Below are 25805 nucleotides of genomic sequence, written 5' to 3'. Positions count from 1 at the left end.
TTACAGATAATAAGAATAGTGCTAAATTTAAAATTGTGTATGGACATTTGTTTATATGTATTTACTTTTTTTTTTTGTACTTGTTATTTACTAAATCTCTTTTTGCCTAATCATGTTATTTACAGTTCATTTTCAAAATCTTAAACAAGAGAACAATTAATAAAAAGTTAAATCTCTTGATCACTTGATCACAAGCAAAAAAAAATCTATCCATTATAGGCACACTCAATGTTTTACCTATGACAGCACGGGCACCACAGTGGCGCAATGGTTAGCGCTCTCGCCTTGCAGAGCTGGGTCCCTGGTCCCAGGTCAACATCTGCAAGGAGTTTGTATGTATTCCCGTGCCTGTGTGAGTTTCCTCCGGATACTCAGGTTTCCTCCCACATCCCAAAAAACATACAGATAAGTTAATTGGCCCTAGACTGCTATACATACACTACACAATATAGACATATGACTCTGATAGCGATTCGATTGTGAGCCCCTCGGAGGGACAGTTGAGTGACAATATACTCTGTACAGTGCTGCATAAGATGTCGGTGCTATATAAATACTAAATGACAGGTTCACATTTGTAAAGTATAAATCTCCCACATGAAGAGGGAATATAAATCATGTTAATAAGTTTCAGATTTTGCAAAACAGTCCTATGTATGTGTGACTCTTAGAACTGGGCAGCACCAGTTATAGGAGGCACACATGGAAAGGACTATTTTGCATAATATCAAACTTATTAATATCATTTATATTTCATCCTAAAAATACAAAAACAAAAATAATACAATATAATCCTAACTATAATGCATTTACACCAATATTGCCTCTAAGGAAACCAGAGTAGTCATAGTTACCTGGTAGGATGTAGTATTGGTACTCTGTATTCCTGTGACCTCTCTGTGATCCTTCTATCTGACTAAGCCCTGACCCAAGTTATAGTCACACCTTCTCCATTCACTAGCATGAGGTGGTTTCTGATTGGCTAAAAAAGGTTTATTGTCAACAACAAAGGTGTGTCTACATGCATTTAAAGCACAGGTTCAGGACCTCTTTATTTAAACTCGCCTCCACCCTGCAGGTGATAACTTCATTAACATTCCACAATATGAACAAAAAGCACATGGGAAGAATCTGATCCATGCTGGAGATTTTTCACTAGCATAACAATAGATGTAACCACAATGAATAGGTCAGTAAAGAGTGGGCAGGTTCAGTGTTCTCTGGACTAAAACATCAGACAATGCTTCCAACAGAAACTTGCAGATAAGAGTGTCAACATTGAACAGTAGTGAATAGATTAGCCCAGGTGTTGAAAATGAGCTACAAACATTTTATCCCTCCCTTTGGAAGTAATTGTTTTTTTGACAAGATAGAGATTTCTGGGGGAGGGTTTTTTTATTGTTAAAGTTCATTTAACTGTGTATTGCTGGGAGAGTATTGTGGCTATGGTTGCCTAAAATAAGGAATCCAGTTTACTGTCAGTTTTGGAAATTCTTAAAGTACATCTCCTCACTCGTTTCCAGATACCAACCAAGTTGCAGTCTCAGGTCTGCACTTTAACTTCTTCTGTCCTCCTCTAGAATTACTTCCTTGCATTCATGTATACAAGATTTTGCACATGCTTTACCCCTCCTCTGGAATGCCCTTCTACAACACATCCATCACTCTCCAACCTTTGACATCTGTAAATGCTCCCTCAAAACTCACTTTTGCCTACAAACATATGCTCTACCTTGGGCCATTACTTCCGCCCCCAGCTCCACCCCGACATAAGACCAAGTTACAATCCTTACAAGATAACCTAAAAACACACTGCCTCTAGGTATGATTATTGTATACCCCTCCTCTTACCCCCCCCCCCCCCCTCCACTCCATCTCTTTAGCTTGTAAGCTTGCAAGGGGTGGGGCTCTCTTAACCTTTTGTGTTTTGGAATTTGTTTTTATTAATCATGTTATTTTTGTCACTGTTATTACAAATTTTCTACCAATTCTGTATTTTGTATATTGGTGTATAACATTGTCTGTACAGCCCCACGGAATATGTTGGTGCTTTAGAAATCAATAATAATAATTAAAAAAATTAAAGAACTGCTGTAAATGCAAAATAGTGTGTGTAGCAGTAGCAATGATCCATGTTCATAGCATTTAAGTATTGTATGTTTTACCATATATGGCATCTTTATTTAATCAAATGTTCCATACCTCTTCAATAGGTATTTATTTTCATTTGCTGTTATGGAGCAAAACATATATCACACATTTATCATCAAAAACATTTAAATCCACCTCTCTAATATTCTATAAAACCCTCTTATGCCACCAAAACAGCTCAGCAATATGTAGGCATGTAGCCCAAAACACATTTGAATGAGAACTGTAGTGAGAGGTATATGGAGGCTGCCACATGTATTTCCTTTTAGCAATATCAGTTGCCTGGCTATCCTGCTGATCCTCCGCCTCTAATAATTTTAGCCACAGATATTGAACAAGCCTGAAGCAGATCAGATGTTTCTGAGATTATTATCAGATCTGACAAGATTAGCTGCATGCTTGTTTCTGCTGTGATTCAGACACTGCTGCAGTCAATTAGATAAGCAGGGCTGCCAGGAAACTAGTATTGCTTAAAAGAAAATAAATGTGGAAGCCTCCACATACCTCTCACTACAGTTGTCCTTTAAACATATTTTGTGGTGTCTGGCACCAAAATGTTTGCAGAGAAAGCAGTAAGGGGCATGCCTATATACTGTCTGAAAAACAACTGGATATGTTAGCACAATATAAATATTCAAAATATAAAAATTAGTATGATATTTTAATATGAAAACTAAATTGAGATGTTTAGGTACTTAATAGAAAAGGAATGTTTGTACAGCATAGACAAGTAGTATGAACTGCTAATGTTTGAAGGCTCATACACACATCCAATTTAATGCACAACCAACCGCACAACATGACTAACCACACAACAAGTTGTTTACCTGACAAGTATGTACACACATGCCAACCAACTAAAGGTGCGTACACAGTCCAACTTTACGCCTGATTGTCGTTTGGATCAGTCATTTGACAGGCAAACACAAGTTGTTTAAACATCACGTCCATGGTTACCTTTCTTCCTGTATGTACCACACGGAGCACACGTCAGTGGCTATTTTGTGCATGATTGTGTATTGGGACTCACTGTGCGGGAGTTCGTTTGGCCTGTATCCTTTGACCCACAAGATCCCCTTTGTTGATTGGAGGAGTGCCACACTACCCTTCTCTTTTGGAACACAATTGTATACATCTTTCTTCGCTGCGACTAAGTGTGTTGAGCACCCAAATATGAGCGTGTGTGGTAACACACAGTGTAATGATCAAGATTTGGAGGATGATATTGATAGTCTGGATATAGACTCTTTAACGTGGAACGCAGCGTGACCAAGCGTCCTGGTGGACGCGAAACGGCCGTCGCCGACCTTTCTACAGCCCTGAGCACCCACCTCCACCCCGCACAGATGTCGCCATGATCTACAGGTGATATGTACCATGTCCTATGCCGCACATGTTATGTCTACGTAATAAATAAGCTGAATGACGGATGGTGCCCGATCTTTTCCTTTGTTGACAATTAAACATCACGTACACATGTCTAAACAAAGGAGCCTACAAACTAATTTACATGTTGTCTGACAGACTGGAGGTCATCCAACTCCCTTCGTGCAACTCTTGTCCAACTGCTGGTCATTTGTACACACGTACGGACCTGACAGTCGTTTGAACGACATTTGGTCCAACTGATCCACCAAGCGGATCAGGAAAACCAGCTGTCATCAGTCACAAAAGTTGGACGTGTGTATGCACCTTAACCACTTAAGGACCAGGGGATTTATGGCTGATCTGTGCTGCATGGGCTCTCCAGCCCACAGCACAGATCAGGAATCAGCCAGGGCAATCAGATTTCCCCCCCTTTTTTCCCCACTAGGGGATGTCTTGCTGGGGGGTCTGATCGCCGCCGGCTACTTGTGCCTTGCGGGGGGGATCTCTTCAAAGCCCCCCTCCGCAGCGATTCCCAGTCTCCTCGTCCTTCCCTCCCTCTCCCGCAGGCTATGGGCGGCATGTTAGAAACTACCAAGTATTCTCCCACCCGTGATAGATGGATAGATAGATATCTGTCTAAATCTGATATAGAAATAGATCTGTCAATCTGTCTAAAAGACACATTTTATGGAATTTAGAATATAATTTTATGACATTTTATAGAATTTTATAGAACATTTTATAGAATATCCAGCACAGAAAAATACTAAAGAAATTACGTTTTTTATTAAAATACATGCAAAACAGAAATGCGTCAAATAATGAGAATATAAAAACACGTACATCAAATAAGAACTTATGCAAAATTTTAACCATCCCATCACCAAATGTCACCAAAATAATATTTCAAATCTAAAATGAAATAATTTTTTAAAACCATCACACACATCCGTGCACATATAGAAATGCATGGATAATCACATTCATTGAATGCAGACACTGATTAAAAGAGATATTTACAGATCAAACACTTAAAGGACCAATATTGTGAAGAATGTTAACATTTAAAACCAATCTGCACACAAACTTATAAGAGGTACAATTCTCCCAGATTGAAATGCAATCAGGGGATTCCCTTATGAGGAGATGGATTAGTCCAAAAACCTGTCAGATGTGTCAGATTTTTAGAACTTACTTTAAGTGACAGTGACATAAGAAAAAAATAAATTATAAGGTATTTTATACTTGCCCATTTCATGAATATGCATACACCGGGATTTGGAATTACAATATTTTTATCACAAACACAAAGCATTGATGAAATGGGTATCCTTCTATTATTACAGTCCATTGTGTAAAAAAAAATGTAAATGTATATTTAAATTGTGTCAGCTTTTAGTGTACCAGCTAATCACAGTTCACTTCATCTTCAGTTTTCTTAATAAATCACCAAAAACAATGTACTCTCTGTATGTCCATGGTCTCTGAAGCTACATAAGCTTCATATATATATATTAATAATAATGAATATTTTACGCTTATCGAAAATCATCATCATGTGATGTTACAACAGAAATGTTCATTAAAAACAGATTACAGGCTCACATCCACTCGCTTATGTATCTTCTGATGTCTTCTCAGATGTGACTGTACTGAGAAGCTCTTGTCACATTCTGAGCAACTAAATGGCTTTTCTCCTGTGTGAGTTCTCTGATGCCGAGTAAGATGTTTCTTCTGTGAGAAACATTTATTACATTCTGTACATTTATATGGCTTCTCTCCTGTGTGAATCCGGAGATGAATATTTAACAGTTGTTGATTGCTGAATGACTTATCACATTCAGAAAAAGAAAAGGTTTGATTTCCAAGTAAAACATTTCCCACACTCCGAGCAGGAAAACTGCTTCTCTCCCGTGTGTATCTTCTGGTGTGCTTTGAGGGTTGACTTCTTAGTGAAAGATTTATCACATTCTGAGCAGGAAAAAGGCTTCTCTCCTGTATGAATCCTCTGATGAGTCATGAGGTTTTTCTTGTCACTAAAACATTTGTCACATTCAGAGCAAGAAAATGACTTCTCTCGAAGTGTGGATTCTTTGGTGTATTATAAGATCTGAATTATGAGTGAAACCTTTCCCACACTCTGAGCAGAAAAAAAGGCCTTTCCCCGGTGTGACTCCTCTGGGGTATAATAAGCTGTGATGGATAACTGAAGCTTTTCTCACACTCTGAGCAGTGATGCGGCTTGTCTCCTCTGTGACTCATCATGGGCTGCTGGAGATCCATTTTGTTCTCAAATATTCTCAGAGTTGAGTAAGACTGAGGTTTTTTCACCCACCTGCAATTCAAAATATTACTCGTCATTGTTCCTATATTTCCAGCTCAGACAATGTATTAAATAATAAATAGATGTGCCATAAAAATGCAACTGCAAGTTATAAACAACACAGATATAAAGTGCATTTTTATTGTTCCTGCTAACTTAAAGGAGTCATCAACCAAATAGGAAAAAAACAGCTCTACTCACCTGGGGCTTTCTCCAGCCCCTTGAAGCCGACTTTCCCATGCTGCCACCTCTTTTGCCCGCCGCTGTCCCATTCTCGCTGCACGGTGCAGAGGACGATCCCGAGGTCATCCTTACTGTGCCTGTGAAGCGCCGCTGTCTATCACTGCCACGTTGTCCGTGGCTTGCTGTGCAGAACTACTGCACGGTAAGCCATGGACAATGTGACCATGTTTGAAAGTGGCGCTTGATGCAGGCACAGTAAGGGTGACCTCACGGTTGTCCTTTGCACCGTGCAGCGAGATCGGGACAGCGGCGGGGAGCGGAGGTGACAGCGTGAGACAGTCGGCTGCAAGGGGCTATAGAAAGCCCCAGGTGAGCAAAGCAGATTTTTTTCCTATTTGCCTGATGACTCCTTTAAAAACAGTCTAACACAGTTACGTACACGTAGTAATTTGAGTAGAAAAAAGTCATGCATACTTTGTACATTCAACCAGACAATAAGGTAGAACATTATGTTGGGAATACACACTAGAGATGGCCAGAACCACCAATTTTCGGTTCTTAAACCGGGTTCACGAACCTCCAGCAAAAGTTTGGTTCACGCAAACTTTCGCAAACCGAAATAGACTTCAATGGGGACGCGAACTTTGAAAACTAGAAAAAATTTATGCTGGCCACAAAAGTGATGGAAAAGATGTTTCAAGGGGTCTAACACCTGGAGGGGGACATGGCGGAGAGGGATACACGCCGAAAGTCCCCGGGAAAAATGCGGATTGGACGCAAAGCAGCGTTTTAAGGTCAGAAATCACATTGAATGCTATATTGCAGGCCTAAAGTGCTTTAAAACATGTTGCATGTGTATACATCAATCAGGAAGTGTAATTAGAGTACTGCTTCACACTGACACACCAAACTCACCGTGTAACGCACCGCAAACAGCTGTTTGTGTAGTGACGGCCGTGCTGGACTGGTGCACACCATGGCCAGAGTGCAAGCCATGGCGGTTTTCAAGCCCATATGGTCGCCGGGCTGTGGTAGCTCAATGATAGATCAACAGTGACTGTCCAGCTGATTTGGTCTGACCACAATGAAGCAACAACCTTATTATCTGTGGTGTACCACCCCCGAGACACTCATATAGTCGGCAGTCATTCCTTTATTGTGATATGCAAGCCCCTTCACCGCGGCAAGGTAATGATCACAAAGGGGAATGGGCACATGTACATGCCTTTTGTTTTGTTGTTGCAGCTGCACTGCAGCCAGAAAAATTAGGCAGGCATGTACACACACCAGAAAAATTATTATAGCGGCCGCTGCTAGAATCGGCCTTAAAAATTCAGGAATCCGCCTGGAGTCCTGGATAGTGATGTCGCGAACCTCCGATTTTCGGTTCGCGAACTTCCGCGGAAAGTTCGGTTTGCAGAAAAGTTTGCGAACCGCAATAGACTTCAATGGGGAGGCGGACTTCAAAATTTTGGAAAATTTCTACCGGCTGTAAAAATGATAGAAAACATGTTTCAAGGGATCTTATCCCTGGAGGAAGACATGATTGAGTGAAATACACATCAACAGTCCCAGGCAAAAATCTACATTTCACATAAACCCCTATTTTAAAGTTACAAATCTCATTCAATGTTCCATTACAGGCCTACACTGCTTTACAACATCAGGCAGTATATCCCTCCCTCACTCCCTCCTCCCGTAGAATTTCAAAAGCCAGCTTATATACCTTGGCTCCCAGGTCTTGGCCGGGAATTGAACCCAGGTCTGAGTGCTTGGTAGTCAGCTCTCTTAACCGCTATACCTCCACCAACACTACATGCTGAAGGCAGCCTAGCATGTACCATTATGATATATCCTATAGAAAAATGAGATTGCTTAAAGATTTGTAGGCTTTTAAAAGCCAGCTTAGATACCTTGGCCGGGAATTGAACCCAGGTCTTGGTCGGCAATTGAACTCAGGTCTGAGTGCTTGGTAGTCAGCTCTCTTAACCAATTATTATCACACTGCACCACAGTTCATCCAGAGTTATACCGCCAAACTGGGATCGCTGCAGATAGTCCAAACTGCTGGATAAAAAATTCAAAGATACTACTGCGCGCTCCACACCTGAAAAAGATAAATCTCCACATAGGGCAATATCGTTCAGTCTAAATGGTGTACTACTTTAATGCCACACTTCACTTATTCCACGTGGTCAGTGCTCAGTGCTCTCCCATAAGCCAATCACTCTTTGTCCCACGTCCCCTCTCACTAAAATGCTCACCAGATTCTAACCACTTCAATGCTCAGGTGGGTCATATGCAGTATTGATATATTCCACTTCATACGATTCTGTAATAAAGAAAAATTCTCCACATAGGGTAATACAGTTCACAACTCGATTTGCTTCAAGCACTATGTCCACCATGTGTTTTTGCTATCACCCTGTGAATAGTGCCACTCCACCGTGCTGCCAATCAAACTGCTTACCAGATGCAGCCCACCTCTATAGCCAGGTGGAAGTTGCGCTGTATAGTATTAGCCAATCAAGCTCTACACTTCTTATTTCCTTAAAACAGGCCTCTCACAAGGTCTTGCTTTTATTCCTCTGATTAAAATTTTCTCTCACCAATCTGCATGCTGTCCAGCCAATCACATAACCAGTTATCAGAGGAATAAAAGCAAAACCTTGTGAGAGGCCTGTTTTAAGGAAATAAGAAGTGTAGAGCTTGATTGGCTAATACTATACAGCGCAACTTCCACCTGGCTATAGAGGTGGGCTGCATCTGGTGAGCAGTTTGATTGGCAGCACGGTGGAGTGGCACTATTCACAGGGTGATAGCAAAAACACATGGTGGACATAGTGCTTGAAGCAAATCGAGTTGTGAACTGTATTACCCTATGTGGAGAATTTTTCTTTATTACAGAATCGTATGAAGTGGAATATATCAATACTGCATATGACCCACCTGAGCATTGAAGTGGTTAGAATCTGGTGAGCATTTTAGTGAGAGGGGACGTGGGACAAAGAGTGATTGGCTTATGGGAGAGCACTGAGCACTGACCACGTGGAATAAGTGAAGTGTGGCATTAAAGTAGTACACCATTTAGACTGAACGATATTGCCCTATGTGGAGATTTATCTTTTTCAGGTGTGGAGAGCGCAGCAGTATCTTTGAATTTTTTTATCCAGCTCTCTTAACTGCTATACCACCACTAACACTACATGCTGAAGGAAGCCTAGCATGTACCATTATGATATATCCTAGAGAAAAATGAGCTTGCTTAAAGATTTGTAGACTTTTAAAAGCCAGCTTACATACCTTGGCCGGGAGTTGAACCCAGGTCTTGGCCGGGAATTGAACCCAGGTCTGAGCGATCGGTAGTCAGCTCTCTTAACCGCTATACCACCACCAACACTACATGCTGCAGGCAGCCTAGCATGTACCATTATGATATATCCTAGAGAAAAATGAGGTTGCTTAAAGATTTGTAGGCTTTTAAAAGCCAGCTTACATACCTTGGCCGGGAATTCAACCCAGGTCTGAGTGCTTGGTAGTCAGCTCTCTTAACCGCTATACCACCACCAACACTACATGCTGAAGGCAGCCTAGCATGTACCATAATGATATATCCTAGAGAAAAATTAGCTTGCTTAAAGATTTGTAGGCTTTTAAGTGCCAGCTTACATACCTTGGCCGGGAATTGAACCTAGGTCTGAGTGCTTGGTGGTCAGCTCTCTTAACCGCTATACCACCACCAACACTACATGCTGAAGGCAGCCTAGCATGTACCATTATGATATATCCTAGAGAAAAATGAGCTTGCTTAAAGATTTGTAGGCTTTTAAAAGCCAGCTTACATACCTTGGCCGGGAATTAGGAAAGTAAGAACAAGCTTATAAGAGCCTAACTAAACTCTCCCTAGCAGAGTCTGTCAGCAGCTGTCCCTTAACTAATTAGTGCAGGCAGACTAGTGAGTAAAATGGCACAAGGACCTTGCCTTTTATAAGGGGGAGGTGGGGCTCCAGGAGTGAGTTCAGCCTGATTGACAACAATGTGCCTGCTGAGTGTGATGTAGAGGGTCAAAGTTCTGCTCAATAGAGCATTATGGGGCGAATCGAACTTCCGCAAAAGTTTGCCTGTTCTTGGCGAACACGAACCACCGAAGTTCGCCTGGAACCGTTTGCCGGTGAACCGTTCACTACATCTCTAGTCCTGGACCTTGTTGGTGGTGGCAGAGAAGGCAGTCAAGCGGCCTGCGGGCAGATATGCTGTGTGGGGAGCAACTTAGTCTTGGGCCAGGCAGTCACATGGCGTGCTGGCAGAGATGCTGTGTGTGGAGACTGACTTAGTCTTCGGGCAGGCTTGAGCATGCTTTGCAGACCAGGCATCCGTGGTCAGATGGACCCTTGACCCATTGCTATGTGCCAGAGATGACACCACTTGCCTTTCAATATTACGGTACAGTTTAGGTATCGCCTTTTTTGAGAAAAAGTTGCAGCCTGGTACCTTCCACTGCGGTGTGTGGCTTTGCTTTTGTGTGCTGCTTTTCCTCAGGTGGTCATCCCATTGCAGTTTGTGCTTTGTAATCAGTTTGTGCTTTGTAATGTGCCTTCGTAAGGTAGTTGTCCCTACGCGGGTCTTGGTCTTTCCACAGCTCAATTTTCGGTGGCAGAGAGTACACATTGCATTGCTCTCATCTGAGGCAGACACACAAAAAAATTTCCATGCCGCTGACGCTGAGCCCTGGGGTGATGGCACTTTGGTGGTAGCGGCCGACTGAGTGTTAAGTGGAGTGCCAGAATCAGAGCAGGAGGAGGAAGATATGTCACGCTTCCATACGGAAGCTGAGAAAGATGAGGTGTTCTGTGTTAAATAGTCAACTATATCCTGACAATATTGGGGGCTGATGGCACGTGCCTTCTTCTGAACACTGTACTTTGGTCGAGGCCTGCACGACACCACGACAGCGCGACCTCGAACAGACCTGCCAGGGGGCCTGCCTCTGCCTTTTGTTTTGTCCATATTGGGGGGATGAAGTGAAAGGTATGCACTGACTTGACTAATACAATGTGCAGTCACACAGGTGCAGTTAGCAGGTATGCACGGAGTGCTATATCACACTGCGTGCACTCACGTAGGTAGGTGGGTGCACTGAAAACAACAGGTAGGTATATGCAGTAATGGGTATTACAATGTGCACCTGTCACACACAGACAGGTAGCGGACTGGCACAGTGACACTGCATGCGCTCAGCTAACATAGGTAGGTGGGTGCACTGTGAACAACAGGTAGGTAGGTATATGCAGTAATGGGTATTACAATGTGCACCTGTCACACTCACAGGTAGTCAGTGAATGTGCTGGGCCTGGCAGTGGCACACACAGAGTATGAATTATCAAGGCTGTCTATGCAACACAAGTGTCAGTGGGACACGCAAAAGAAAAAAAAATCACAAGAACAAGATTAGCTGTTAAAAGAGCTGTTGTGGGGTGCTATTTTAGCAATAAGAATCAGCAAGGAGCAAGCTATCAAGCCTGTAACAGCCTAACTAATCTTTCCCTATGAGAGTCTGCTGCATCAGCAGCAGCAGCTGTCCCTTCTCTATTTACTGCCGGCACACATGTGAGTAAAATGGCCGGCGATGCCTGTCTTTTATAAGGGGGGAGTGGCTCCAGGAGGGAGTGTAGCTTGATTGGCTACAATGTGCCTGCTGACTGTGATGTAGAGGGTCAAAGTTGACCCTAATGGTGCATTACGGGGGCGAACTGAACTTCCGCAAAAGTTTGCGAACCCCCGGAAGCTCGCCGGGAACCATTCGCTGGTGAACCTTTCGGGCCATCTCTAATACACAATTAGTTTTTTTTAGCAGATTTACTGCCTGATTGATTTTCCAATCATTTTTCTGATCGATATCTGTTCACTCTTATGAGAAAATCGATCAGAAAAACAATCACAATCAGATCGGGCCTGTCGGAAAATTATCTATCGAGCCATTAGCTTGCACCCTCAGATACTGTATATCAGATGATCCAGAGGAAGGCAAAAAAAAAACCTTACAAGGCTTTGACTAATAAGCCTAAAAAAATCAAATCTGATAAAATCTCTGGAGCAACTCTTCTGGGAATTACCTAGTATTTATAGCCATGCCCATAGAGGTCTTTCAATGCTAGAAAATCATCTACTCCTCTAACATTATAAAGTAACAAAATGCAAAGATTGTAACTAAAATACTTATTACTGTCATGGTTTATTTGAAAAGATCCAACATATTAAACATTGGTGAATGTACCTCAAGTCCATTTATTTAAAGAAAAAAACGACACTGACATACGTGGCTGATGTGCACCATTAGTGAGATGAATAACTTTATGTGAAAACATTTATTTCTTTGTAGGCTCATTTGCTCTATACTGAGATTAAAGGACCTCTATAACATTTGAAATACATTTGTCCAAATACATAATATTATTGTTTATTATGATTGTTAATTTATATAGCGCCAGCCTCTTCCGTTCTTCCATATAAGAGCTACATTTGTCCCAGAGTAAAATGCACTGTAAATTACTTTTTCCTATGTAGCTGTCACTTAGGCAGGGTTCACACTCAAAAACCGCATGTAAAATGTAAATTTGTGTCATTCAATTCACTGCATGCAAAGTGTAAGTCAATGGAGATTCACATTTCTATTTAAAAATTGTAAAATTGCTTCCACATTTTTGTCTGTGTAAAAAACAAACTCCTTACATCTTCCAGCATAAATTCACACAGTGCATAACATTTTTCATTGACTTTATTAGTTACTGTGAAAGAATTCAGGCACATGTGCATAGTGTCTGGAAAATGTATGCGCAAAGAAAGTTTGCAGTTTCCACTCTGATGAGTGTGAACCCTGTCTTAAAAGACCACTCCAATAAAAAAAAATAAAGCAGTTAAAATCTGACAGAACCAACCGGTTTTGAACTAGTCCATCTCCTCATTGGGGGTTCTCAGGGTTTTCTTTGCTTTCAAAAGCATTTTTTGAACGGCAGTTGGTAAGTCTAACTGACAAAATAGCATGCAAATTCTAGGGAGGCTGTCTGGTATCTTACTGTTTTTGTAGTTAAACTGCCATTCACAAAATGCTTTAAAGAGGAACTGTCATGAAAATCTTTACATTTAAAACACATACAAATAAGAAGTACATTTCTCCCAGAGTAAAATGAGCCATCAATTACTTTTCTCCTATGTTGCTATCACTTACAGTAGGTAGTAGAAATCTGACATTACTGACAGGTTTTGGGCTAGTCCATCTCTTTATGGGGGATTCTCAGCATGGCCTTTATTCTTTATAAAGACATTCCCTGAAAATGATTAATACAAATATGCTGGCCAGCCTCCCTGCTCACTGCACACTATTTTGGCAGTGGGACGGAGCAACTGCCATTCACTAACTGCTTTTAAAAATAAAGAAAACCCTGAGAACCCCCCTATGAGAAGATGGGCTAGTCCAAAATCTGTCGGTAATGTCAGATTTCTACCACCTACTGTAAGTGACAGCAACATAGGAGAAAAGTAATTTATGGCTCATTTTCCTCAGGAAGAAATGTACTTCTTATTTGTAAGTGTTTACAATTTTCAGATTTTTGCGATACTTCCTCTTTAAAAACAAAGAAAACTCTAAGAATCCAACATGAGGAGATTGACTAGTCCAAAACCCGTGGGTTCTGTCAGATTTTAACTGATTACGTTTTTTGACTGGAGTGGTCCTTTAAGGTACCCACTAATGATCAATCTTTTTTGTCCAATCTTACCATTTCTATGTAATATAAAAGACTGCCTAAAGTATCCATTCAGTATAGTCACACAGTTTACGCTTCTACTACATAGATTTGGGAAGATTGGACAAATAAGATTGGATCATCAGTGGCCACCATTACAGAAGGCATTATTTATTCACTGACAGTACTGAACCTCTCACCAGCAGATTTTGTGTTTGTCTGTGTCCTCATGGGTATCTCCTTTATTTTAAAACTCAATCCCTGAATAGAAGTGCACTGAAGCAGATCATTTGTGCACATCACCTGTTTATGAAATTGGGCCCAGCCATAGACCGCAATGTAGATTTTAAGCTATCGTATATCAAGTGATTGAACTTAGCAGAGGAGTTCTGCTATTTTATAACCAAACGCTAACTACCTGTGCAACATGTAGTGGGGGGGGTACACAATTGGTACCAGGGTGGCCGAGTAACATTATTCGCTTTGGTGCTCAGCTATAGTAGTTAGTGATAGGTGTAGTTATATGAGGTTTAGTGTTAGGGCCTGTTTCCACTACACGCAGATTGGATGCAGAATGGATGCAGAATGGATGCAGAATGGATGCAGAAAATATGACTCCAATGAATGTCTATGGGAAAATCTGCATCAGAAAAATCGTGTTTAGTGGAAACAGGCCCAAAGGCATTCATTGGAGTCAGTTTTTCTGCATCCATTCTGCATCCAATCTGCGTGTAGTGGAAACAGGCCCTTAGGGAATAAGGTTAGAGGTTAGTGTTAGGCTTAGCAATAGTCAGGCTAATGTAAGGGTATTTGGCTAGAATTTAGGGTTAGGTATAGTTAAAGAAGTGATAGTGTATAGAGTAGAGAGAGGCTAGATTTGTTAGTGTTATGAGGTTAGAGTTTATTTATCATTAGCAAGTATAAGAGCACGGTGGCGTAGTGGTTAGCGCTCTTGCCTTGCAGCGCTGGGTCCCCGGTTCAAATCCTAGCCAGGTCTACATCTGCAAGGAGTTTGTTCCCTTTGTGTCTGTGTGGGTTTCCTCTGGGCACTCCGGTTTCCTCCCACTTCCCAAAAAAATACAGATAATTTAATTGGCTTCCCCCCTAAAAACTGGCCCTAGACTAAGATACAGACACTACACAATACATGCATAGACATATGAATGTGACAGGGATTAGATTGTGAGCTCCTCTGAGGGACAGTTAGCGGCTAGACTATATGTATATACTTTGTACAGCACAGTGGAAGATGTCTGTGCTATATAAATACTAAAGAACAAGAAATACCTAAGTGATAGCAATAGCACCATGCAAATAACTGATGCTAAACTGTTATTATAATAACATTTACAGTATTTATAATAATGGGAATTATGATGCCCAAATTTACACACGACACCACTTTTAAATACATGCAAAGTGTTCTATCAGAAAAGTGTGCCATAAACTCCTTAAAGAGAACCCGAGGTGGGGTGGTAATGGACTCTTTTGCATACCTATTGCTCTATTGTTTGGCTACAATGCTTTGGAAATCAGTATTCAGTCTCATTTTCATAGAATAACAATGCAAACAATATTTCTAGCACAGCAAAATATAGATATTACAGGTTTTATTGAATTAAACTTAAAACACATAAACACATCAATCAATGAGCAGATAAAATTACATACATACAAACTATTTTACCTGTCCCCCCACCATTAGTCAAGAAGGGATGAAAATACATTGAATTTAAAATAACATCATTTTCTTAAACTGATTGTCCACACACCTCCACGCAAATATAGAAATACATGGATAATCACGTTCAATTAATGGAAAAAAAACAGATTGGAAGATATATTTACAGATCTTTTACATAAAGATCATTTACTTAAAGGACCACTGTTGCAAAAAGTGGTTACATTTAAAGTAAATGTTTACACATACTAGAAATACAATAGCTGTTGCTAGCAGTACGTAATAAAAATCTAACACATCTGACAGGTTTTTGATTATTTCATCTCCTTATGTTGTATTCTCAGTATTTCCTTTATGTTTTACAAAAGCATTCCCTGGAAAGGAGATAAACAAGGATGTTGGCCAGCCTCCCTACATTTGTGCACTAAATTGGTAGCTGCACTGAGCACCTGCCATTCAGTTAGTACTTTTGAAAATAAAGAAAACCACAAAAATCCCCTATCAGGAATTGGGTAAGTCCAACACCTGTCAGATTTGTAAGATTTTTACAAACTACTGCAAGTAAAAGTGGCAGAAAATAAGATTTTTAAGGTGTTTTACACTTTGACAAATGCACATTTTATAATTATACTTACACATGGATTTCAAAGTTTACATCTTTTTCCATGGTAGTGGACCTTTAACTGTAAATAAAACACTGATTAGATGGATATCTTTATGTTGTTATTGTCTATTGTGCAAAAAAAAAATGTAAAAATATATTTAGAAATCAGTTAGGATTTAGTGTACTAGCTGATCAAAGTTCACTTCATCTGCAGTTTTGTACTTTCTAGGTATCCATGTTTTCTGAAGCTATCTATATAAGCTTCAAAGATGCATATGTTAATGAAACTTTTATAATGAAAATTCATAATCCTGTGATGCTGCAACTAAAATGTTCATTGAAATTAGTTTACAGGCTGACATCCACTCGCTCATGTATCTTCTGATGCCTTCTCAGAGATGACTGTTGTGAGAAGCTCTTGTCACATTCTGAGCAGCTAAATGGCTTTTCTCCTGTGTGAGTTCTCTGATGCTGAGTAAGATTTGCCTCCTGTGTGAAGCATTTGTCACATTCTGTACATTAAAATGGTTTTTCACCTGTGTGAGTTCTCTGATGCTGAGTAAGATGTCCCTCCTGTGAGAAGCATTTGTCACATTTGGTGCATTTATATGGTTCCTCTCCTGTGTGAATCCGGAGATGAATATTGAAGTTTTTTTGAGTTCTGAAGGACTTCTCACATTCAGAGCAAGAAAACGGCTTCTCTCCAGTGTGAATCCTCTGATGATCTTTCAGGTATGATTTCTGGGCAAAACATTTCTCACATTCAGGACAAGAAAATGTCCTCTCCCCGGTGTGGATCCTCTGGTGTATAATAAGATGTGATGGACGAGTGAAGCTTTTACCACACTCTGAGCAGTGATGCGGCTTGTCTCCTCTGTGGCTCATTATGGGCTGCTGGAGATCCACTTTGTTGTCAGATACTTTTTAGGAGTAGAGCAGGAATTCTGTTTTTTATCACACCTGCAATTAAACAATTATATGTTATTTTTACTATATTATGAGAAGTTCTGACAGTATAGTAAGATATATATATATATATATTTTACAAAACTATACTTCATAGAATAATTATGTCAGGCATTTGAAATTAGCATGGGGCAGCTTATAATGCTGTTTGTTTCTCATTAGATCATCATTAACGAGTGTTACACAGAAAAATTGTCATCTCGGAAAAAACGCAATTTGAAGAATCTGCTCCAAATAAACACACCTATTGCCCATGCTGATATTATATTCAGAAATAACTCAATTTAATGTTTCTTAGAAATCACAGCTGCTGCATGAGACATCCCACAATTGCCTCATCACTTAAAGGACCTCTATTACGAAAAAAGTAGGCAGTTAAAATCTGACAAAACCGACAGGTTTTGGGATAGTCCATCTCCTCATGGGGGATCCTCAGGGTTTTCTTTATTTTCAACATCATTTCCTGAACAGCAAGCAGTTTAACTGCCAAAATCGTTAGATACCAGCCAGCCTCCCTACTCACTTGCACACTATTTTGTCAGTTAGACTTTGCAACTGCTGTTTAGGAAATGCTGTTAAAAACAAAGAAAATCCTGAGAATCCCCCATGAGGAGATGGACTGGCCTAAATATGTTGGGTCTGTCAGATTTTACCTGCCTACTTTTTTCGTGATAGTGCAACTTTAAAGAGGAACTCCAGTTAAAATAACATAATGAACAAAAATGCTTAATTTTTACAATAATTATGTATAAATGATTTAGTCAGTGTTTTTTCCCATTGTAAAATCTTTCCTCTCCCTGATATACATTCTGGCATTTATCATATGGTGATATTTTTACTGCTGGCAGGTAATGTCAGTGGAAGGAGATGCTGCTTGCTTTTTTGGCAGTTAGAAACGGCTGTTATTTCCCACAATGCAACAAGGCACCCACAGTGTGATGTCAGTACCATGGTCCTGACATCACACTGAGAGAGGGGTTTCAACACAATGTCAGCCATACAGAGCCCCTGTATTGCTACAGAAAAAGTGACACCACTTACAAATGTAGCACTTGCAGGTTCTTTCAGATTCCTCCAAAATCAGAGACAAGTAACAAGGTTAACAAGTTTATTGATACAAAATATGATATACAATACCAAGTTATTGGAAAGAAGACAGAGAATAACAGCATAACATAACATAAGTATCAGAATTATAAACACATCACATCACCTTGTGTTTCCTAGGTGTCCCGCTCAAGGTTGCAGTAACTTCTATCTGTCCTAGAGAGCAACTCTTCCCTCACGATAGTTTAGAAGTTCCTCAGACGGGAAATACAGTCAGTCTTAACCAGGTGGCCAGCCCAGTTACGAGTTGAGAGGAGTCCTAACTTTCCTGAAATGGCCACTGGAATTTATAGCTCTTAATCCCATAGACCAACACGGAACTCCATGTTAGCCTATGGAGCACAGTAGAAAAAACATCTTTTTGAAGGTCAGCATATTTGAACAAATGATAATGGCTGGAATTCCACCAATTTAGCCATATCTCGGTCAGCATACTTCTGATAGATTTATGGCCCCCTTTCATATGTTCATCCGCCCATCCACACAATTAGCTATTCACTCTAGAATACAAGTACTAGATTTACGACCCATTAATAAGGTCATAACCATGCATTATAGCCTAAAAATATCCTAATGTCCCCTAACTTCATACATTAAGGGGCCATTAGTTCATTAGTAAAGAGTCTTAAATCTTGGGTCAGATTAGTACTTTCTGTATATGCAAGCACTCCCTATAATGGTGCCTTTTAAGTAACATATGACTCATCGACCCATCTGTGTTAGTTTCCTGATAAACAAGTATTAAAGAAGTCCACCCGACTCAAATTAACCCATATACAGATCTGAATAAAAGGATTCACTTCAAGATGGCTCACTACAACATCATCAGTACAATATGGTGCATAAAAGCTATAGCACTACAGCCCCCTGATGATCCGTTTGAGAAAAGGTAAAGATGTCTCATAGGAAAGGGGGCATCAGCCACTGATTGGGATGAATTTCAATCCTTGGACAGGGTTTCTTTTAAGTTAAAGAGAAACGTCTTCACAGCCACAATACAAGAACAAATACAATATCTTACCTTTACACAGATAACCTTTACACAGTAAAAACGAAAAACTATGTAGATGTGTGCATAAAGGAACAATTTTGCCTTAAGTCAACAACACAACAGATATAAAAGACACATTTATAATTCCTTTCCAAAGAAAAAAAACTATTCTAACATTGTAAAGATAAAGAAACAAAATACAAAGATTATGACTAAAACTTTCATTATTGTAATAGTATATTTGGAAGTTACAACATAGCATCAGTAGATGCATCACAAATCTATATACAGGAATAAAATGATACCTGTGGCTTGGGTACACTAGTAGAAAAAAGGTGACATTTAAAATAAGTATACAAGTATATCAGTTACAATTGTATAACCCTTTTGTGTCTTGGAATGTTATTCATTTAATAGCTTGCACTCTGCTATACATTTTATTCTTCATGTTACATCTGCCATTGTAATCATGTTACATCTGCTATTGTAATCACCAGTTCGGTACTTTATACCAGTGTCCATATTTGATGTATATCTTTGTCTGTATTATTATGTATCCCTTGTTTGTTTTCCTACTTTGTACAGCGCCACAGAATATGTTGGTGCTTGAAAAATAAATATTCCTATGAAGTTGTTGCTTACTGTAGGGATTATTATCTGACAGATGTGAGCCTTTTACTAACAGGCTATAGGCTTGTTCAAGTCCTCAAGGGGGATTCTCAAGATTTCCTTCATTTTTAAAAGCACTCCCTGAAAAGAAGTGCACCAAAGCAGTTAATTTGGGCGCACAGACGATTTGTGAAATTCGGTGCTGCTATAAACCACAGTGTACATGTGTGACTATGGTGTGCCAAGCAATTAAATTGGGCAGCTCACCTCTGACTGTTTGAATAGCATGCGTATTGGCATAGGAGTGCAAAATCAGTGCTGGGTTGTTATATCACCAAACTCCAGATTGAGTGCAGTGCAGGTATAGCTAATACTGTTATTGATAAAATATAGCTTAGTACTGTTATTGTCTGCCATGTAGGACTACTGGTTGAAAAGCTTGGCTAAGAGATTAGTACTAGGCTCACTTATAGCAGGGTTAATGTTAGGGGATGGGGCTGAATGTTACATTGAGGCTTAGTTATAGGAGGGTTAGTGTTTTGAGAGAGTAAAAGGTTAGATATGATAGTGTTAAGAGATATGGGTTAATTTAATATTGGGATGTGTTAGAGATCATTAAGTGATGGCAATAGTGGCACACAAATTACTGACGCTTAGCTAATATTACAGTATCATGGCTGATATTCAGAATAATCGCAATCAAGGCACCCAAATAAACACACACTTCTTTTAAATATATGCATAATGCACTCTCCTCAAAACTTTCAGATTGTTATACCTCTCTTTTATAATGTTACATCACCTTATCATGGAACTCTACACCTGATAATTTACGTGAACATTTGTTCATCTGTAGTAACTTATTTTTTACACTTGTGATTTCATATACACTCTTTATGGATAATTTTATTTGCAATTAACTTTATAAATACTAAACAAAGTTGACACAAAGAGCCCCGTTTAGCAAGAAGTTACATCTCTTGATCACAAGCAAAAATATATTTTCTGTATAGCCCAGGCCTAACACTGGCAGTGTCGGTGTTTTCCCTCTAACAGGTTTACTTTTGTACAATATAAAATCAGACATGTGTCATCCAGTTATAAGTCACACATACTAAAGCCATTTCTTTATAATATCTAACTTATTAACATGATTGATAATTTAAAGAAAGCAAAATAACAATACAATCAATATTACAGATCAGGAAAACATACTGTTTATAGTTACCTGGTAGAAAGTAGTATTTGGTCCCCTTATTCCTGTGATCTCTCTGTGAGCCTTCTGCCTGACTGAGGTCTGACCCATTTTATATTCACTTCTCCTCCATTTACTAACATGAAGTGGTTTTGGATTGGTTAAAAATGTCTTATTGTTAACAACAAAAGGTCTATTTACAGACCTATGAAAGGACAGTTTCAAGACCTGTTTACTGAAACTCACACCCACCCAGCAAGGTGTTAACTTCATCAACATTCCACAGTATAAACAAAAGGCATATTGAAGGAATGATCTAAGCTGGAGATCACTAACATAGCAAAAGATGAATACAATGAATAGATCAGTAGAGGATGGACAGTTTCAGTGCTCTCCCCATGCAGAAAAAAATGTTCAGTACCAGATGAAAGATACTTATCTCTCAATCTTTCAGATCTGATCTGCAGATTACTGTGCATTAAACAAGGTGTGTATGAGAAAGGAAGTAAATAGAATCTTATGCTAGGTACACACGATACAATTTTCTGTTAGATTTACCTGCCAGATCGATTTTTTTCCAACACTTCTATGGAAATCAATCGGAAAATGGATCAAAATTAAGATCTGGCATGTTGGAAAAAAATCAATCTGGCAGGTAAATCTAACACAAAAATGTATAATGTAGCTAGCACCAGAATAGTAAAGAGAAATCTTTAGAATGATCAGTCTTTAAAATTTTCAAACCTATGTGTTAGATTAATTTCTCAGACTTTTATCTGAACGGTGTACCCAGCTGAAGAATAGACTGTGTAGGTATGGCTCTCCTGCTACATGGAGGTGGTAAAATTGGCCTTTGATCTTTCATTTTCCAAAGACTTTTATCTCATGTGTGCACCCAGCTTTTTGCATATTGAAAAGGCAGATAGTTTTGCTATTGGTTATTCAGATTCATCTATATTCTGCAGTATCTTTTACTGCTTTATAATCATTACCATAGTGCTAAAGCATCACACATATCCCTCTTGATGAGTATAGTTTGTACAGAAGACTTTTGGCTTTCTCTGGAGATGACAAGGGCAATTCAACTTTTGTTGAGGAAAAACTAAATATTTTCGGACTGCCTCTGTGTATTGCATAGATTATTTTGAAACATTCTAAGTTTGTTGAGGAAAGACAGTTTTCAGGTTATCTCCATATAATAAAGGCAGGCATTGTTTCAGCTTAATTGCTTTGTTTTTATGTGTTGAAAAAACATTTGCTAATTGCTCTTGTGGCAAGAAGGGAATTTCTGAAGGATCTAATCATAACAGCTCCTTAAAAAGAGTACAGAGCATATTTCAGCTGAGGCTGAGGCTCCACTAAAGAATATTTTCAGCTTATGGTCAGTTTTAGAAATTCTAAAAAAAATTGTTAAAATAAAATTGCAAAATGATTTGTGCAGGAGTGAGCTGTGTTTATTGCAAATATCTATTTATTTATATGTTTGTTTTTAACAAAAGTGGAATTTCCATTTAACTACATGTGCCTTAACATTAGGTATTAATTTTGTCTTTTCCCAAACTCTCTCCCCATTTCTAACTAAATTATTCAATGCTTTCATGACTGGTACTCCAATTCCAAAAGAATATCTTGAGGCATCAATCTCTGTTATACCAAAGCCAGGGAAGGATCATCAACAACCAGGCAATTTTAGACCAATATCTTTATTGAATTCGGACCTAAAGATCTATGCAAAACTGATAGCAACCAGAATAATGAACACCACACCTTCTCTCCTTAACCCAGACCAGGTGGGGTTCACTAAAGGAAGGTAAGCCTCAGATGGCACAAGACGCATGTTGGCGGCTCTCAGACAAATTGAACTCTGTCAAACGCCTTCTCTCATTCTAACTTTGGATGCGGAGAAGGCGTTTGACAGAGTACACTGGCAATTCCTACAAGCAACTTTGATAAAGTTTGGCTTCAAGGGTCCAATTCTAACAGCCATTATGGCACTATACAGTAATCCATCTGCAAGAGTTAACGCGGCCGGATATTTATCAGATCAATTCTCTATATCTAATGGCACACGCCAAGGCTGCCCGCTTTCACCAATTATTTTTGTTCTTTTAATGGAGACTTTGGCATCCCATATCAGGACCTCTCCATATATTAAAGGCCTCACGGTTAATAACTCCTCGCATGTCATTAGCCTCTTCGCGGACGACGTAGCACTTATCATAACAGACCCGGTTAATTCCCTAACTCATCTAATGGCAGAATTGCAAGCTTTTTCTGAAGCATCTTTCTATAAGCTAAACCAGCATAAATCATATATCTTGGGCCTTAATATCCCCCCATCTATAAAAGTTCTTCTTAAGGAAAAATTTAAATTTCCGTGGGCAGATCAAGCGGTCCAGTACTTGGGTATTAAACTTACAGCAAAAAAAGCAGACTTGTTCACCCAAAATTATCTTCCGCTTCTTACATCCATTAAAAAAGACTGTTCTGAATTAGAAAGATTTTATCTCTCTTGGTTAGGAAAAATAGCTGCCTACAAAATGTTCATACTCCCAAAAATGTTATACATATTTAGAACCCTGCCCCTCCCTCTCCCTAACACATATTTAAAGGAGCTAAAAAAAATAATGACAAACTTTATTTGGTCAGGGCGAAAATCTAGAACCCCAATGACAATAGCTTATCTTCCAAGGAAAGCAGGCGGCCTTGGTGTCCCTAACATGGAGCTTTATTACTACTCGTGCAACCTAGAATACGTTAATGCTTGGTGGTCAAATAATACAAATAAGAAATGGGTCTCCCTCGAACAAAACCTACTAAAGAAATCCTTAAGAGACCTTCTATGCATCAACTTATTGGGTTTCAAACCCCCCAAAATGGATTTTCCATCCATCCAAGCTACCCTATTAGCATAGGAATATTTCCTAAAACACCCTCCTCCTAATACACAGTCCATCACTCCGAGAATACCACTGTCCACATTACAATTACTCATGAATGACTTAAATGTAGAACCTCTGATTTTAGCTGGGATAACCCTCATTAATGACTTATATGAGCATAACAAAATCAAAAAGATTAGAGATGTACACCAAGAATTCCAATTAACACTCAGTACCCTTTTTACTTGCCACAGAATTCTGGATTTCCTAAAAAACAGAAAAATAGCTCTCCCAGAAATTAATGATAAAATACTTACTATGTTAAACACCACAATTCCTCAGAAAGGAACAATATCCTTATGGTATGGGGTATTGAATAGACATCAGATATCTCTGTTGACTAAATATGTCCAAACGTGGTCATATGATTTGCATACACAAATCACTATACCTCAAATATTATCAACTAATAGAAGTCTCTTACAATTATCTAAATGTACCTCCCACTAGGAATGTTGGTTTAAGATTCTCTCTAAATGGTATTTAACACCTAGGAAGTTAGCCCTGTTTAACACTAATTCTTCCCCACAATGTTGGCATTGCTCCACCTCGATTGGCACATTAATACATATGATATGGGAATGCCCGGTGGTACAAGCTTTGTGGATACAAACGGAAGCATATATCCAACAACATTTCCTCAACACTTTTTGTTTGTCTCAATCTTTAGCAGTGTTATCCATCGGCCTAGATACAATTGACCAATCAGTTAAACTACCAATATGCCATATCATATTAGCTACCCGACATATAATTGTGAGCAACTGGAGGACGTCAGATCCTATCCCCTTCCATTTAATACTTTGTACTTTCAAGAATAATCTAACTATGGAAAAGTATATTCGAGCTAAAATATCTCCACATGGCGATAAGACGCATCCCATAAAGACTCCGCCCAATATTATCTGAATGAGGATACATTATATAGGCCAATTACACCTGAGTGGACATGGCTGTAGTTGTAGAATAGAGTTGTAGTAAGCCAATAAGACGATATAGATGAATAGAGAGATACACAGCTTCCAAGTTTCAATGTTAAAATCTCAGAGGAGAGATCTCACTTTTAATTGGTTACCAGTTTAGACAGTAGAACTAACTATTGAAGTGTTGAACCTAATAATGCGCATATTGGTGGTTTAGTTTTACTAATAAAAACAATCTATAATACATCATAACTCTTGAACTAATCTTACGACTAACTGAAGAGAAGTATATGTTTATCAGTGTGGTAGGTAGGTTAATGACCACTGTTCCTACCATTCTCCGATCACTGGGGGGCAAATTGAGATCCAGTCCAAGCCCAATTTTGGGAGTAGTGGACTGAGACTCTCTTTCCTTGCGCCTCAGAACAAGTAAGGAAAAGTACAAGAGGAAATGTATTTAATTATTTCATTTTTTTTTCGGACTATATGTGACCCTCTAACAGGATGGACATGCCTATAACTATATCACCACTATTTGAGGTATAAGATAATATTATACTAAGCTGTATGGTAAATTGGCAACCTTAATGTTATATGAACATTGACCTGTATGTATCTCTACTCTGAAATAAAAATTTATTATAAAAAAAAAAAAAAAACATTAGGTATTAATTTTTAGTTGTTATCACAGAACATCCAAAATAACATGAAATATTAAACACTCATACTGACCTTTCTAATATTTTTAAGTTCCCTTGTCCCACCATACCAATTTTTGCCTATGTAGGTATGGGGTCAAAAAGACCCCTAAAGGTGTCTACAATTATTCATTTTCATTCATTCAAGTTCATCTTAGAAAAAGATTCCTTGATCACTTGATCATTAGAACCAGATTGACTTGGACACAGCTACAAGGTCATGTGCCTTAACACTAGGTATTCATTTTCAGTTGTTATCACAGAATATCCAAAACAAAAAACTCATACTAACCTTCCTAGTATGTTTAAGTTCCCCTAATCC

At 39.1% G+C, this 25805-nt stretch overlaps 1 pseudogene; it reads right to left on the bottom strand.

The window, feature by feature from the left end:
- Window positions 1-5112: 5112 nt before the first annotated feature.
- LOC137562109 (zinc finger protein 208-like) overlaps window positions 5113-25805 on the bottom strand; it is a 250675-nt pseudogene continuing 229982 nt past the window's right edge.

This window comes from Hyperolius riggenbachi, chromosome 3 (assembly GCF_040937935.1).
Source record: "Hyperolius riggenbachi isolate aHypRig1 chromosome 3, aHypRig1.pri, whole genome shotgun sequence".
NCBI classification, from domain to species: Eukaryota; Metazoa; Chordata; class Amphibia; order Anura; family Hyperoliidae; genus Hyperolius; species Hyperolius riggenbachi.
This window is presented reverse-complemented; position numbering and strand designations above follow the sequence as displayed.